Source organism: Balaenoptera ricei, chromosome 6, assembly GCF_028023285.1.
Source record: "Balaenoptera ricei isolate mBalRic1 chromosome 6, mBalRic1.hap2, whole genome shotgun sequence".
Taxonomy (NCBI): domain Eukaryota; kingdom Metazoa; phylum Chordata; class Mammalia; order Artiodactyla; family Balaenopteridae; genus Balaenoptera; species Balaenoptera ricei.
The window spans coordinates 40842429-40860442 of NC_082644.1; the positions used below are offsets into that span (position 1 = coordinate 40842429).

The 18014-nt window shown below is 38.6% G+C and overlaps 1 protein-coding gene and 1 non-coding gene across 6 annotated transcripts in view; both read left to right on the forward strand.

Moving 5' to 3' along the window:
• FRMD3 (FERM domain containing 3) overlaps positions 1-18014 on the forward strand; it is a 375352-nt gene that overhangs the window by 229431 nt on the left and 127907 nt on the right. The gene's annotated exons all lie outside the window — the stretch shown is intronic.
• Positions 15063-15135, forward strand: TRNAG-GCC (transfer RNA glycine (anticodon GCC)). The gene has a single exon. It is a non-coding gene; the product is annotated as a tRNA-Gly (tRNA).

The window sequence follows — 18014 nt, forward strand, 5'->3', positions numbered from 1 at the left end:
TTTGCTCGCTTGCCCACCGCTCACCTCCTGCTGTGTGGCCCGGTTCCTAACAGGCTGTGGACTGGTACCAGTCCATGTCCCGTGGGTTGGGGACCCTGGATACAATCAACAAATCACAAAAGAGCAAAAGAAGAAGAAAGGAACAAAAAATAACTACAAAGACAACCCCGAAACAATTAACAAAATGGTAATAAGTACATACCTATCAATAATTACTTTACATGTAAATGGACTAAATGCTCCAATCGAAGGACACAGTGTGGCTGAATGGATACAAAAATAAGACCAATATATATTCTGTCTACAAGAGACTCACGTTAGATCTAAAGACACACACACAGACTGAAAGTAAGGGGATGGAAACAAGTATTCCATGCAAATGAAAATGAAAAGAAAGCTGGAGTAGCAAGACTTATATCAGACAAAATCGACTTTAAAACAAAGACTGTAAGAAGAGACAAAGACAGATGTTACATAATGATCAAGGGATCAATCCAAGAAGAAAATATAAGAATTGTAAATATATATGTACCCAACAGAGGAGCACCTAAATACATAAAGCAAATATTAACAGACATAAAGAGAGAAATTGATAGTAACACAATAATAGTAGAGGACTTTAACACCCCACTTACATCAATGGACAGATCATCCAGACAGAAAATCAATAAGGAAACACTGGCTACACTGAGGTATCACCTCACACTGGTCAGAATGGCCATCATCAAAAAATCTACACACAATAAATGCTGGAGAGTGTGTGGAGAAAAGGGAATCCTCTTGCACTGTTGGTGGGAATGTAAATTGATACAACCACTATGGAGAACAGTATGGAGGTTCCTTAAAAAACTAAAAATAGAACTACTGTATGACCCAGCAATCCCACTACTGGGCATATACTCTGAGAAAACCATAATTCAAAAAGACACATGCATCCCAGTGTTCATTGCAGCACTATTTACAATAGCCAGGACATGGAAGCAACTTAAATGTCCATTGACAGATGAATGGATAAAGAAGATGTGGCACATATATACAATGGAATATTAGTCAGCCATAAAAAGGAAAAAAATTGGGTCAGTTGTAGAGATGTGGATGGACATAGAGTCTGTCATACAGAGTGAAGTAAGTCAGAAAGAGAAAAACAAATATCATATATTAATGCATATATGTGGAATCTAGAAAAATGGTACAGATGCACCTATTTGCAGGGCAGGAGTGAGACGCAGATGTAGAGAACAGACGTGTGGACATGGTGGGGAAGGGGGTGGGATGACCTGGGAGATTGGCATTGACATATATACACTACCATATGTAAAATAGATAGCTAGTGGGAACCTGCTGCATAGCACAGGGAGCTCAGCTTGGTGCTCTGTGGTGACCTAGATAGGGTGGGATGGGGGGGTGGGAGGGAGGTCCAAGAGGGAAGGGATATATGTATACATATGGCTGATTCACTTCATTGTACAGCAGAAACTAACACAACATTGTAAAGCAGCTATACCCCAATTTTAAAAAAATAAGGAAACACTGGCCTTAAACAAGACTCAAGACCAGCGTACCTAATAGACATATATAGACCATTCCATCCAAAAGCAACTGCATACGCATTTTTTCAAGTGCACATGCAACATTCTCAAGGATAGATCACATGCTAGGCCACAAAACAAATCTCAATAAACTTAAGAAGATGGAAATCATATCAGACACCTTTTCTGACCACAGTGCTATAAGACTAGAAATCAACTACAGGAGAAAAACTGAAAAAAAAACAAAAAACACAAAACATGAACACATGGAGGCTAAACAATATGCCACTAAACAACCAATGGGTCAGTGAAGAAATCAAAAAGGAAATTTAAAAAATGAGAGAAATGAAAATGGAAAGACAATGATCCAAAATCTGTGGGACCCAGCAAAAGCAGTTCTAAGAGGGAATTTTGTAGCGATATTAACCTGCCTCAGGAAACAGGAAAAATCTCAAACAACCTAAATTTACATCTAAAGGAACTAGAAAAAGAAAAACAAACAAAACCCAAAGTTAGGAGAAGGAAAGAAATAATAAAGATCAGAGCAAAGGTAAATGAAATAGAGACTAGAAAGACAATGAAAAAGATCAATGATACTAAGAGCTGGTTCTTTGAAAAGATACACATAATTGATAAACCTTTAGCCAGGCTCATCAAGAAAAAAAGAGAAAGGGCCTAAATAAATAAAATCAGAAATAAAGGAAGAGAAGTTACAACTGACACCACAGAAATACAAAGGATCATAAGAGATTTCTAAGAACAATTATATGCCAACAAGATGGATAACCTAGAAGAAATGGAAAAATTCCTAGAAATGTACAATTTTCCAAGACTGAATCAGGAAGAAATAGAAAATACGAACAGACCAATTACCAGTAATGAAATGGAATCAGTAATTTTAAAAAAACCTCCCAACAAATAAAAGTCCAGGACCAGATGGCTTCACAGGTGAATCCTACCAAGCATTTAACATTTATCCGTCTCAAACTATTCCAAAAAATTGAGGAGGAAGGAATGCTTCTGAACTTATTCTATGAGGCCAGCATCACCCTGATACCAAAACCAGAAAAAGACACCACAAAAAAAGAAAATTACAGGCCACTATCACTGATGAACATAGATGCAAAAATCCTCAACAAAATACTAGCAAACAGAATCCAACAACACATTAAAAGGATCATACACCATGATCAAGTGGGGTTTATCCCAGGAATGCAAGGATTCTTCAATATATGCAAATCAATCAATGTGATACACCATATTAACAAACTGAAGGAGAAAAACCATATGATAATCTCAATAGATGCAGAAAAAGCTTTTGACAAAATTCAACACCCATTTATGATAAAAACTCTCCAGAAAATAGGCATAGAGGGAACCTACCTCACATAATAAAGGCCATATATGACACATCCACAGCCAACATCATTCTCAATGGTGAAAAACTGAAACCATTTTCTCTAAGATCAGGAACAAGACAAGGTTGCCCACTCTCACCACTATTATTCAACATAGTTTTGGAAGTTTTAGCCACAGCAATCAGAGAAGAAAAAGAAATAAAAGGAATCCAAATCAGAAAAGAAGAAGTAAAACTGTCACTGTTTGCAGATGACATGATACTGTGCAGATGACATGATACTGTGCAGATGACATGATACTATACATAGAGAATCCTAAAGATGCTACCAGAAAACTACTAGAGCTAATCAATGAATTTGGTAAAGTAGCAGGATACAAAATTAATGCACAGAAATCTCTTGCATTCCTATACACTAATGATGAAAAATCTGACAGAGAAATTAAGGAAACACTCCCATTTACCACTGCAACACAAAGAATAAAATACCTAGGAATAAATCTACCTAAGGAGACAAAAGAGCTGTATGCAGAAAACTATAAGACACTGATGACAGAAATTAAAGATGATATAAACAGATGGAGAGATAGACCATGTTCTTGGATTGGAAAAATCAACATTGTGAAAATGAGTATACTACCCAAAGCAATTTGCAGATTCAATGCAGTCCCAATCAAACTACCAATGGCATTTTTCACAGAACTAGAAAAAATTTTCACAATTTGTATGGAAACACAAAAGACCCCGAATAGCCAAAGCAATCTTGAGGGGAATAAATGGAGCTGGAGGAATCAGACTCCCTGACTTCAGGCTATACTACAAAGCTACAGTAATCAAGACAGTATGGTACTGGCACAAAAACAGATATATAGATCAATGGAACAGGATAGAAAGCCCAGAGATAAACCCATGCACATATGGTCTCCTTATCTTTGATAAAGGAGGCAAGATTATACAATGGAGAAGAGACAGCCTCTTCAATAAGTGGTACTGGGAAAACTGGACAGCTACATGTAAAGGAATGAAATTAGAACACTTCCTAACACCATACACAAAACTAAACTCAAAATGGATTAAAGACCTAAATGTAAGGCCAGACACTATCAAACTCTTAGAGGAAAACATAGGCAGAACACTCTATGACATAAATCACAGCAAGATCCTTTTTGACCCACCTCCTAGAGAAATGGAAATAAAAACACAAATAAACAAATGGGACCTAATGAAACTTAAAAGCTTTTGCACAGCAAAGGAAACCATAAACAAAACAAAAAGACAACCCTCAGAATGGGAGAAAATATTTGCAAACGAAGCAACTGACAAAGGATTAATCTCCAAAATATACAGGCAGCTCATGTAGGTGAATATCAAAAACACAAACAACCCAATCCAAAAATGGGCAGAAGAGCTAAATAGACATTTCTCCAAAGAAGATATACAGATTGCCAATAAACACATGAAAGGATGCTCAACATCACTGATCATTAGAGAAATGCAAATCAAAACTACAATGAGATATCACCTCACACTGGTCAGAAAGGCCATCATCAAAAATCTACAAACAATAAATGCTGGAGAGGGTGTGGAGGAAAGGGAACCCTCTTGCACTGTTGGTGGGAATGTAAATTGATACAGCCACTATGGAGTACAGTATGGAGGTTCCTTAAAAAACTAAAATTAGAACTACCATACAACCCAGCAATCCCACTACTGGGCATATACCCTGAGAAAACCATAATTCAAAAAGAGTTATGTGGGCTTCCATGGTGGCGCATTGGTTGAGAATCTGCCTGCCAATGCAGGGGACACGGGTTCGAGCCCTGGTCTGCGAAGATCCCGCATGCTGTGGAGCAACTAGGCCCGTGAGCCACAATTACTGAGCCTGCGCATCTGGAGCCTGTGCTCCACAACAAGAGAGGCCATGATAGTGAGAGGCCCGCGCACCGCGATGAAGAGTGGCCCCCACTTGCCGCAACTGGAGAAAGCCCTCGCACAGAAACGAAGACCCAACACAGCCAAAAATAAATAAATAAATAAAGAATAATCAAAATACCAAGAACCTCCCACATATTTAAAAAAATAAAATTAAAAAGAGTTATGTACCACAAGGTTCATTGCAGCTCTATTTACAATAGCCAGGACATGGAAGCAACCTAAGTGTCCATCAACAGATGAATGGATATACAAGATGTGGCACATATATACAATGGAATATTAGCCATAAAAAGAAACAAAATTGAGTTATTTGTAGTGAGGTGGATGGACCTAGAGACTGTCATACAGAGTGAAGTAAGTCAGAAAGAGAAAAACAAATACCTTATGCTAACACATAAATATGGAATCTAAAAAAGAAAAAAGAAAACGTTCTGAAGAACCTAGGGGCAGGACAGGAATAAAGACACAGACGTAGAGAAAGGACTTGAAGACATGGGGAGGGGGAAGGGTAAGCTGGGACGAAGTGAGAGAGTGGCATGAACATATATACACTACCAAATATAAAATAGATAGCTAGTGGGAAGCAGCCACATAGCACAGGGAGATCAGCTTGGTGCTTTGTGACCACCTAGAGAGGTGGGGTAGGGAGGGTGGGAGGGAGACCCAAGAGGGAGGAGATATGGGGATATATCCATATGTATAGCCGATCACTTTGTTATAAATCAGAAACACACCATTGTAAAGCAATTATACTCCAATAAAGATGTTAAAAAAAATAAAAGAGAGAGAGAGACATGTACCACTATGTTCATTGCAGCACTATTTACAATAGCCAGGACATGGAAGCACCCTAAGTGTCCATCGACAGATGAATGGATAAAGAAGATGTGGCACATATATACAATGGAATATTACTCACCATAAAAAGAAACGAAATTGAGTTATTTGTAGTGAGGTGGATGGACCTAGAGTTTGTCATACAGAGTGAAGTCAGAAAGAGAAAAACAAATACCATATGCTAACACATATATATGGAATCTAAAAAAAAAAAGAATGGTTCTGATGAACCTAGGGGCCAGACAGGAATAAAGCCACAGACATAGAGAATGAACTTGAGGACATGGGGAGGGGGAAGTGTAAGATGGGACAAAGTGAGAGAGTTGCCTTGACATATATACACTACCAAATGTAAAATAGATAGCTAGTGGGAAGCAGCCACATAGCACAGGGAGATCATCTCAGTGCTTTGTGACCACCGAGAGGGATGGGATAGGGAGGGTAGGAGGGAGACTCAAGAGGGAGGGGATATGGGGATATATGTATACGTATAGCTGATTCATTTTGTTATACAGCAGAAACTAACACAATACTGTAAAGCAATTATTCTCCAATAAAGATTTTTTTAAAAATCTTCAACAAAGTGTGAGCAAACCAAATTCAACAATACATTAAAAGGATCATGTACCACAATCAAGTGGGATTTATGCCAGGGTTGCAAGGATTTTTCAATATCTGTAAATCAATAAATGTGATACATCACATTAATAAATTGAAGAATAAAAATTATATTATCATCTTAATAAATGCAGAAAAAGCTTTTGACTAAGTTCAACATCTATTTATGATAAAAACTCTTAACAAAGTGGGTATAGAGGGAACATACTTCAACATAGTAAAGGCCATGTATGACAAGCCCACAGCTAACATTGTACTCAACAGTGAAAACCTGAATGCTTTTCCTTTAAGATTAGGAACAACACATGGATACTCACTCTTGCCACTTTTATTCAAGTCCTAAACACAGCAATCAGAGAAGAAAAAGAAATAAAAGGAAATCAAATTGATAAGGAAGAAGTAAATCTGTCACTGTTTGCAGATGACATTATACTATACAGTAAGTCCCCTACATACGAACCTTCAAGTTGTGAACTTTCAAAGATGCAAATGTGTGTTCGCATGTCCAATACATAAGTTACTTCACATGTCTGGCGTACATTGTCACATGCATGCATCCTCTACAAGTGGTTGTGCTTTTGTGTACTTTACTGTACAGTACTGTATAGAGTGCAGTAGAACAGTATCTTTATTTCAAGCTAGATCCGCAAGAGGACAACTTCATTAAACTCCTTGCTGTACAGCACGAGGAGCTTATTATTAAAGACCTAATGGAATTGGAGGCCCAGAGGAAGGATGAAGAGAGACAAGAGGAAGAAGATTCATGACACAGGAAACAGCAAGAGGATTTTCTTTATTTGAGGAGGCACTGTTAGTTTTTGAAGCACAGGACCTAAACGTAGAACTGTACATGAAGGTTGCAGCAGCCGTTCAGGATGCAGTCCAATGCTACCATGCCATCTATGATGAGAACAAAAAAGCTACTACCCAGACATCACTGGATCATTTTTTCAAGAGGGTAGATAGAATTGAATCCAGCAAGGAACCAGAACCTGTGCCATCAACGTCAGGCGTGAGTGAAATTGCAGCTTGCCCTCCATCTCCTATTGCTGACAATCCTTCAGCTCGACCATCTCCCACTTCCTCTCCCTCCTCCAGTCAGCAACTCTTCTTGCCTGTTCATTCAATGCCAGCTCCTGTATGCCAGCTGTTGTACTGTACTACTGTACTTTTCAAGGTACTGTACTGTAATATTAAAAACATTTTCTTAATTTTTTGTTTGTTTTTTGTGTGTTATTTGTGTGAAAACTATTATAAACCTATTGCAGTACAGTACTATATAGCCAATTGTGCTGGTTGGGTACCTAGGCTAACTTTGTTGGACTTATGAACAAATTGGACTTATCAACACGCTTGGAATGGAACTCTTTCATATGTAGGGAACTTACTGTACATAGAAAATCCCAAAGTCACCACCAAAAAACTATTAGAACTAATAAATGAATTCCATAAAGTTGGAGGATACAAAATTAACATACAGAAGTCTGTTGTGTTACTATATACTAACAACAAACTATCAGAAAGAGAAATTAAGAAAACAACCTCATTTACAATTGCATCAAAAAGAATAAAATACCCAGGAATAAATCTAACTAAGGAGGTAAAAAACCTGTACTCAGAAAACTGTAAGACATTGATAAAAGAAATTGAAGACAACACAAACAAATGAAAAGTTATACTGTTCTCATGGATTGGAAGAGTTAACATTGTTAAAATGATCATTCTGCCCAAGATAATCTACAGATTCAATGCAATCCCTGTCAAAATACCAATTACATTTTACACAGAACTAGAACAAATAATTCTAAAATTTGTATGGAATCAAAAGACCCTGAATAGCCAAAACAATCTTGAGAAAGAACAAAGCTGGAGGTATCATGCTCCCTGATTTCAAACTATATTATAAACCTATAATAATCAAAACAGTATGGTACTGGCATGGAAACAGACACAAAGATCAATGGAACAGAATAGAGATCCCAGAAATAAACCCACACTTAGATGGTCAATTAATCTATAACTTAGGAGGCAAGGATACACAATGGGGAAAAGACAGCCTCTTCAATTAATGGTGATGGGAAAATTGGACAGCTACACAAAAGAATCAAACTGTCCTACTTTCTCACACCATACACAAAAATAAACTCAAAATGGATTAAAGACTTAAATGTAAGACCTGAAACCATAAAACTCCTAGAAGAAAAAATAGGCAGTATGCACTTTGGCGTCAATCTTAGCAATATCTTTTGGATAAGTCTCCTCAGGCAAGGGAAACAAAAACAAAAATAAACAAATGGGATTGTATTAAACTAAAAAACTTTTGCACAGTGAAGTATACTCTCAACAAAATGAAAAGGCAGCCTACTGAATTGGAGAAGAAATTTGCAAAGATGTATCAGATAAGGGGATAATATCCAAGATATACAAAGAACTCGTACAACTCAACATCAGAAAAACAAACAACCAGATTAAAACATGGGCAGAGGACCTGAATAGACATTTTTCCAAGGGAGACATACAGATGGCCAACAGACACATGAAAAGCTGCTCAACATCATTAATCATCAGGGAAATGCAAATTGAAACCAGAATGAAACATCACCTCACATCTGTCAAAATGACAGTAACCAAAAAGACAACAAATACGAAGTGTCAGTGAGAAAATGGAGAAAAAGGAACCCTTGTGCACTGTTGTGGGAATGTATATTGGTGCAGCCACTATGGAAAACCCTATAGAGGTTCCTCAAAAAGTTAAAAGTGAGACTGCCATATGATTCAGCAATTTCACTTGTGGGTATTTACCCAGAGAAAACAAAAACACTAATTTGAAAAGATATATACACTCCAGTGTTCATTTCAGCACTATTTACAATAGCCAAGATATGAAAGCAACCTAAGTGTCCATCAATAGATGAATGGATAAAGAAGATGTGATTATATGTATAAATATAAAAAAATATTAAAAAATGATATCTTGCCATTTGCAACAATATGGATGGGTCTAGAAGGTATTATGCTAAGTGAAATTAGTCAGAGGAAGACAAATAGTACTTGATCTCACTTATTTGTAGAATCTAAAAAGCAAAACAAAACTAAAACAGACTCACAGGTACAGAGAATAAACTAGTGGTCGCCAGAGGTGAGAAGGGTGGGGGAATGAGTGAAATAAGTGAGGGAGATTAAGAGGTACAGACTTCTAATTATAAAATAAATAAGTTACAGGGATGTAATGTACATCATGGGGAATATAGTCAATAATGTTGTCATAAGTTTGTATGGTGACAGACGGTAACCAGACTTATCATGGTGATATTTTTTTAATGTATAAAATTATTGAACCACTATGTTGTACACTTGAAACTTTTTTTTAAAATTTTTGGCCACACCCTCTGACATGTGGGACCTTAGTTCCCTGACCAGGGATCGAACCCGCGCCCCCTGCATTGGAAGGCGGAGTCTTAACCACTGGGCCGCTGGGAAAGTCCCGAAACTTTTTTAAAAAGGCAGACAAAAGAATAAGTAGGGCTGGGAAATGCCATTTTATCTCTGTTTGAGTTAGTAAAAATGGGAAGATATCCAATGTAGGACAGTCTTTCTCCTTTGTGGTGGGAACCTCCTGGGTTTGGTTCAGATGAAGATAGAAATTAATTAGAGAGGTAAGGTTTAAGTGCCATCATTATAAAGAGAAGCACTCACTGGAGGCTTCCAGCAGGGAAGAACATCAGAGCTGAATGGAGACCAGCAGGTTTGGAAGTTTCAATATAACTTTAAAGACAGTTTTTAAGTCCAGCTGGGAAGAGGCTGGAATGTAAGTATGAGTATAGTGTATAACTTGGAGAAACAAAAACAGTAGAGATTAGGAAATGACAGTATGAAGCAGACCTATTTCTTTTTCATTCATGCTCCAGCAGATATCTTTCAGAGTTCAATTGTAATTGTGTGTTATGGAGGTAATGATGAGGAGTGTCTTAGGCAGCTTGGGCTGCTACAAGAAAACACCGTAGACTAGGTGCTTAAACAGGACATTTATTTCTCACAGTTCTAGAGGCTGGATAGTCCAAGAGCAAGGTGCTGATGGATTTGGTTCCTGGCAAAAATTGTCTTTTAGGCTTGCAGATGGCTGCCTTCTCCCTGTGTCCTCACATGGCGGGGTGGTGGGTGGGAGGAGCTCAAGAGAGAGTTCTGGTCTTTCTTTGTCATCTGATAAGGACACTAATCCCATCGTGTGGGTCATACTCTCGTGACTTCTTTTTAAACCTTATTACTTCCCACAGGCCTTACCTTCAGGATTATCGCATTGGGGTTAGGGCTTCAACATGTGAATTTGTGGTACAGGGGCACATTCAGTCCGTAACAAGGAGAAAGAGTTCTAGTTATCTATTGCTGTGTAACAAGTCTCCCCAAAACTTAGTGGCTTAAAACAACACAATTTTATTATATTTCAGGATTTTGTGGGTCAGGAATTTGAGCAGGGCTCAGCTGGGTGATTCTTCAGCTCTGCATGGGGTTGACTGGGCTCACTCAGCTGGTGGCTGGTCTGGTCTGAGGGTGTCCAAGACATCTTTATTCATATGCCTGGTACCTTGATGGGGATGACTGGAAGGTGGGGCTTGGGGGCCCCTTCCCTCTGCATGTGTTTTCGGGGCCTCTCCACATGGCCTTTCCAGCAGAGTGTTTGGACTTCTTACATGGGTTCCAAGCACAAGTAGAACCATTTACCAGATAAACTGTACAAAGAGAGTGGGTTGATAAGTTTTGGACATGTTGAGTTGGGATGACTGTGAGATGTTGAGGTAGAGAGGTTTAGGGTATAGTTGAAAGTATTGATCTGAAGCTTACTGAAAAAGTTTTAGGTCATGGATGGAGAGTTTTGGAGCCCATGGGGTCCTCACTACTTTAAAGCCCTGAGAAATAGATTGCAGTGCTGAGGGAGAGAGTATAAACTGAGAGGAGAATCTGAAAGCTGAAGAACATCTATATTTTAAAGGATGGTCCAGAAGGAGAAACCTGCAGTGGAGACTGACCAGGAACATACAGAGCAGAAAGAACAGAATGAGGAGAGAGAGGCATTCTGGAAGCATGGGTAGTTACAGAATTAATGAAAAGGAATGAGCTGCAGTTTCAAATATCAAGAAGAGGGAAGATCAGAGGACATTACTGCTCAAGTGCTAAGAGCACTGACACCAGGAAGATGGGGTCAAATTCTGTCCCTGCCATTTGCTGTTTGTATGACTTTGACCTTAACCTGTGCCTCAATTTCTTTATCTGTAAAATGGGGATACTAAAAGTATCTACGCCATAGGTGGTTGTTTAAATGCATTACTCCATATTATCAACATATATAACCTATCTTTTTACTATTCCATGCTTTAAAGAGTTTGAAAAGATCCATGGGTCTGGCGACTAGGAGAACTTTGACTTTAGAAAATTTGGCTGATAGTGTTGTTAAATTTATATGCCATGACAGCAAATGTTACACAGTGGTAAATTCCATTGTAACAAGCATGAAGGAATCCCATAATTTCCCTTATGATTGCATTTTGGTATTTTACTGTACTTTAAGATGCACAGCAATAAATATTTTTTACAAACTCTATTGTATTTTCAGACCACTACTAGCTTTTTCTTTAAGTGTGCCTTATGGATCTCTTGGATGTAGAGCAGAGGTTGGCACACAAGGGTCAGGATGGCCCTCATCTGTTTTTGTAAATAAAGTTTTTTTGGAACATAGCTACTTCTATTCTTTTCTGTGTTGTCTGTGGCTGCTTTTATGTTCCAATGGCAGAGCTGAGTAGTCCTGACAGAGACCATATGGATCACAAAGCTTAAAATAATTACAATCTGGTCCTTTATGAATAAAAAAAGGTGCTTATGCTTTCCTGTTCCCTGCAGTGTTTCTTCTCCTCGCAGTTACTTCTATTTTGCTCATCCTTAAGAACCTAGAAAGCAAAAGGAGTTATGGCTGAAGGAGTAAAAAAACACCGAACCAAAGCCATGGAGGTTTTCTTACGTAGATTGACTTACGAATGGACGATAAGTTTGAGTATACCTGATCTACAGATATTTTTGTTGCTGTAGATTTTATTGAAACTGGAGTGGAAACCATTGTTCCTGGGAGTGAAATAACTAGGGCCTAGGCTAACTTTATTATCTAGAACACTGTTAAGGCTGCATTCATTTCGATGGTGTTCTTTTTTCCCCAGCAGAGGCTGAAGGGCCTAGAAATGGCATAAATTGGCTAGCTAATGCAGGGACTGAGTTACTCTGGGGCTTTGTCCAGGTGAGATGTGAGAATCAGGCCATCTTTTCAGGGCTATGATGGGAATTGGTCAGATTTTGGATCTGGTTACTATTGAGGGGAAAAACAATCTCCTGTTTGGGAAGGTACATTCATTCTTGTTTAAAGCCCCATTGGTTATTTAACACATTTCTTTAGTCTACAGATTACTTTGGTGTAGGGAACCAAGGGTTTTGAGAAAGATAACAGAGGGGTATGTAATTTATTCTGTAATCATAGGCTGGATCAATTTCAACAGAAGCCCAGCATTGAAGATAACTAAGTGTTATATTGTTTACTTTTGGGAGCTTTTTTTTTTTTTTAATCTCAGCAGCTACCAAATTGAAAATCAATCTACTTAGTCATACATCACTACCTCACACCCAGCCTCTTTTTCCCCAAACAAGCCAAAATTAGAAAGTATGAAAGAAGTGCATCATTTCTGTGATGGGGTAGAGAAAAATGATCTCTTAGGGCTAAATGCAGCAGCAAAATTAAAAAGAAAGAAACATTTGTTGGCAGTGTTCTCATCCTTCACTTCATAGTATGTGGAATGTGAGAGCTAAAGGAATCTTAGAGGCTTTGGAATCTGCTACCCCCAACCCACAAGATCACAGAGAAGGAAATCAGGGCCTAGAGGGTTTAGGCATCTGTCTACTTTTCACCTCTTTTGTGTAGCTATCTTCTACTCTTCCTCTTTTTCTTCAAGCTACTGTCAATCAAAATATATTTGTTCTAAGAAATGGCTTGAATTGTAGTCAGGCTAGGTCGTCAATACTGAAAACAGTGCTAAATTGGGACCCCTTACAGGGAATGTGCAAGTTACCAGGGCTCAAGCCTAAGGTGAAAGGAATAAACGTTGAATAGAAGAATTTTAAATACCATGGAGGGCAGTTTTTGGTGGAGAGTTAGGGATGCTGTCTTAGGTTGTTCCTAGAAAGCAGAACCTGAGATAAAAATTCCAGTTTTATTAGGAAATGCTCCCAAGAGAAGATTTTAGGAGAGTGGGGGATTTGACATGGAAGAGAAGGAGGGGTGCAAGTGTGCGATGTTGGGCAGAGTCATGTAGAAAGTAACTTAGGCTCAGTCGCACAGAGGAGCTCAGGAAGAGTGTAGGTCATGCCTTAGAGGTGTCCCAGCTAAGGGAGCAGAGGTATTTATCCTCGCACATCTGTCAGTTATTAGTTAAGAGCTGACATCCTGTGGGATTGGGGTGGGGGTAGGTGGCAAGGTTCATTCTCTACCTCGAAATGGATTCCAGTAACCTGAAAGCAGCCTTCTACAAAAAAAGCCAGACAAAAGGGAAAGGGGAGCTGGGCTGAGCCTTCACACACCCTCCTGCAGACACCTTCCTGATACTTTCAAGTCATGCTAAGGATGCATCCTCTTGTTCATCTTTCTCCCGAAGCTCAGTAAGTAGAATCAATGATTGGGTATTAGCTTCCTTAGTCTTTGCAATTTTTATGCTAAATAAGAGTTGAGGAAATGAAGGTTTCAGCCACAAATTCAGATATTTGGTTGGCACGTTTTCCTTTCTTCCTCTCTCTGGGAATATCAGTTTTCAGCAAGGAAACAGACTTAAAAAGATAGCATATATTCCAAGTAGCAATTGAAGGGGAAAATAGCAATGTGATAGATGTTCTAAGCCTTATATCCAATTACCAAGCACACCACATCATGGCTGTTATTTTCTCATGAGCGTGTAATCCATCTGTACAGACAGTCTCAGCAGGAGTTGTTGGTGTAGTCCAGACTCGACTTCATTGCCCAACTCTTAACTCTAAAAGGAAGAATGAAAAAAGGAAGGAGAATTATATGTTCATGTAGAGCAGAAGGCAGGTGGGGTGGGGAGGGAGAGAGGAAGAGAATGACAAATGTGGGCTCACCACCATGGCACCAACTTAGGAGTCTCAGTGAATGGGAGGAAGATGGGAGCAGCTGGTGTTTATTGAGCCTTCACTATGATCCAAGCTCTGTTCTAAGGGCTTCTAAATGAATTAACCCATTTAAACCTCACGATGATGCTGTGAGGAAACAGAGGAACTTGATGGAGGTCACACCACTCACTAGTAAGTGGCAGAGCTGGCATCTGAATCCAGGCCTGGCTGGCTCCTGAGTCAGATGGCACTGTCAACCCTGGGTGCTTGACTGGCTTTGGCATCTGCCTGTTATATATGAAATTCTTCCTCTTGAGTCTAAATTACATGAAATCCACTTTTATTCTCTGGATAGAGCTTAGGTTTTTCTTTTCAATTGATTTTTAAATATTTATGTAATGCATGAATACATGTAAAAATTTAAGTTAAAATATCACAGATAAAATGGAAGTCATGGTTTTCTTTGACCAACACCACTAAATTCCTGTCCTCTCCCTGTTACCCACCTCACTGGATCAATTTAGTATCATTTTAGATGTTTGAAAATACATTTAGATGCTCGTTATGTATTCTTTGGAAATGTATGGTAGTGTTTTGTACTTTTTACTTTTTAAAAAACACATTAAGGGACTTCCCTGGTGGTCCGGTGGGTAAGACACTGTGCTGCCAACGCAGGGGGCCCGGGTTCGATCCCTGGTCAGGGAACTAGATCCTGCATGCATGCTGCAACTCAGAGTCCACATGCCACAACTAAGAAGCCCACATGCCACAACTATGAAGTCCACATGCTGCAACTAAAGATCTCGCATGCTGCAACTAAGACCCGGCACAGCCAAAATTAATTAATTAATTAATTAAAAAATAAATTTAAAAAACAATAAGATGCTATTAAAAAAAAAAAAGAAGACATTAATTGTATGATACCATAGTTCAGAGGTTGTCAAACTTTCTTGGTTTATGGCTCTTTCAGTATCTTAATAATTATTTCATGGTGCCCTAGGTCAAAAGGATATTTAACAGTTCCATCTAATAAGAGTTAGATCCAAACAACTTAGTAGGTATTTATGTCCTAACATAGCCATTATGGCCTTAGTAGCTCTTTAAAACATTACACACATGAAAATAGTATTTTCAGTTTATTCTTAACCATAATTACTTACTCACAGGCAGTATGTGCTTATTGGACACTCCATGGCTCTCAAATCCTGGGATCAGATCAGATGCTACCACACTCATTGCCTGTTCCACACCTATTTTTGCACGGCACTCGTTTTTAACCACAGCAACCACTGGAAACCCAACTTTGCAAAATGAATGACATCAAAAGAATTACAGTATGCTCTAATATTGGAACTGTGGACCTCCTTGAGCTCATAGTTTGCACGGTGTCCAGCAGATGTCTAGTACGGCTGCACTTCCCTGGGATGCTTCAATGCACAATTTGGGAACTAACTCTGGCCACAGTTAAAAATTTTGCAGTTCACTTTTTTCATCCCAAACTGTGCCTTAGGGATTCAACCATGTTACACATAAAGATCTACCTCCTATAAAACAGTGCTGCAGAATTACCCAGAATTTATTTACCCATTTGATTTACCCATTTTCCTGATTATGGCCATTAATGTTATTTCTAGTATTTTGTAATTTTATATAACATTGCAGTGAAAATTCTTGTTCGTTCCTCTTTGTTCATGGCCAAATTAGAGAATAAAGGAATTGCTAGGCCATAGGCCAGTCAGGTTTTTAAATTTTAATACACACTAATAAATTGAGCTCTTTGAAGAAATGATTTTCTGTAATCCCTTGAAACATGATTACTGCTGGCTTATTTTTCTTAGGACTCTATACCCTATGACTATCCCATTGGGGAAGAATAGCTGTCTTGGAAATGTATGTAGTGAGTGATTGTATTGTAGACAAAGGTAATTGAGAGGCAAGGGCAGAATATGAATAGGCTGAGAGGAAGAGGAAGGTAGGAGCCGATCAGAAACTGCAGGGCGTATTTTGTAGGACAATGAGAAGGCCAGTTCATTTAAAGGAAATAATTTATGTAGGGCACAGATGGCAAATACCTTGCGGGCATGCCTTAAATGTTTCCTCCCCCTCGGTGGGAGACATACTCAATCCATCATGGCACAGCAGACATAACCAATCCATCACCGCACTCATTCTCCCTAAGCCTTCACAGTCTCGGAGTTTTCCTCACAGCTCTGGGAGATTACCACCAACTAACTAGTGTGGGCACACAAAATGAAACTTACCTGTCATTCCTGGAGGCAGGGAGAAGGTGGGGAGGTAGGTTGAAGTTAGGCAGAGAAGGGCTAAGGAGTTTAAAGAATGCCAAACAAGGAGAATTTGGAAAACTTATTTATATTTCAGACTTTATTAGCAAAATGACTGGTGATCCTCCTTTGTGAAATAGCAATAGTTATTGATCTCAGGCTGCTGTTATTTGTTTTCATGCCTTAGTTCTAAATTATCCTATCTATTTATTTCTAGAAAAGTAATTTAATCACCAGAGGCCCCTCTTATTATTCTCTTCCGTGTGTCCCATATATTGAAAGATGTGGTCTACCAATTAAACTGTACTTATTAAGTAACAACACAGCATCAGCAAACAAGCATTCGTTGAGTATTTTTCACGTGCCAGGCACTGTTTAAGCAACCTTACGTTTATTAACTTTTTATTAACTTTTAAAATCATCACAACAACCTTACAAGGTAGGTACTATTACTATTCCCACTTTATAGTTGTGAAGTTGAGATAAAAATTAAACATTCTGCACAAGGTTATATAGCTAGTAAGTGGTATAATCAATATGCCTTTCTCACTGTTCAATTTTAACTGTGTAAAGTCCAAGCATAATTTCTGATTAGAAGGAGATAACCAAAAGTACAATGGTACCAAGGGCCAAGAGGATGGGGGGAATGGGAGTTATTGTTTAATAGGTATAGAGTTTAAATATTACAAGATGAAAAGAGTTCTGGAGATGGATGGTGGTGATGGTAGCACACCGTTATGAATGTATTTAATATCACTGAACTATACACTTAAAAATGGTTAGAATGGTGAATTTTATGTTATGTATATTTTACCACAATAAAAAAATCAGGGGAAAAAAGGAGATAATCAGGGTTCCCAACATGAGTTGGTATAATTTTGGCCAGAAGCAAAGAAATTTGCTATATTAGTTTGCTTGTGCAACATGTCAAGGGTAAATGCATTGTTTCCTGGCAGATTCTTCATTTAGAAGAGTTAGATTTATTTTAAATAGCTAAAAGACCCCCATTCTTGTTTAAAGACTGCAAAGATCTGAAACCCAAGATTGGAAACTACTGATTGGACACTCAATTCTCCAGCTCCTGGGGAGGTAGGGAGTGTTCAGCGAGGAGAATAATACATTTTAGAGTGAACTGATCTGTTGCGAGGCCACGTGCCTGAGGTTAAGGGCCTGTGCTCTGGAATCCCACTGAACGCTGGCTTCACCATTTCTTCCCTTTGCCATTTCCTTGGCAAGTTCTTTAACATCCTGAGCCCCAGATTTCTCGTCTGTAAATAGGGTGGTAGTGATAGCTCATGGAAA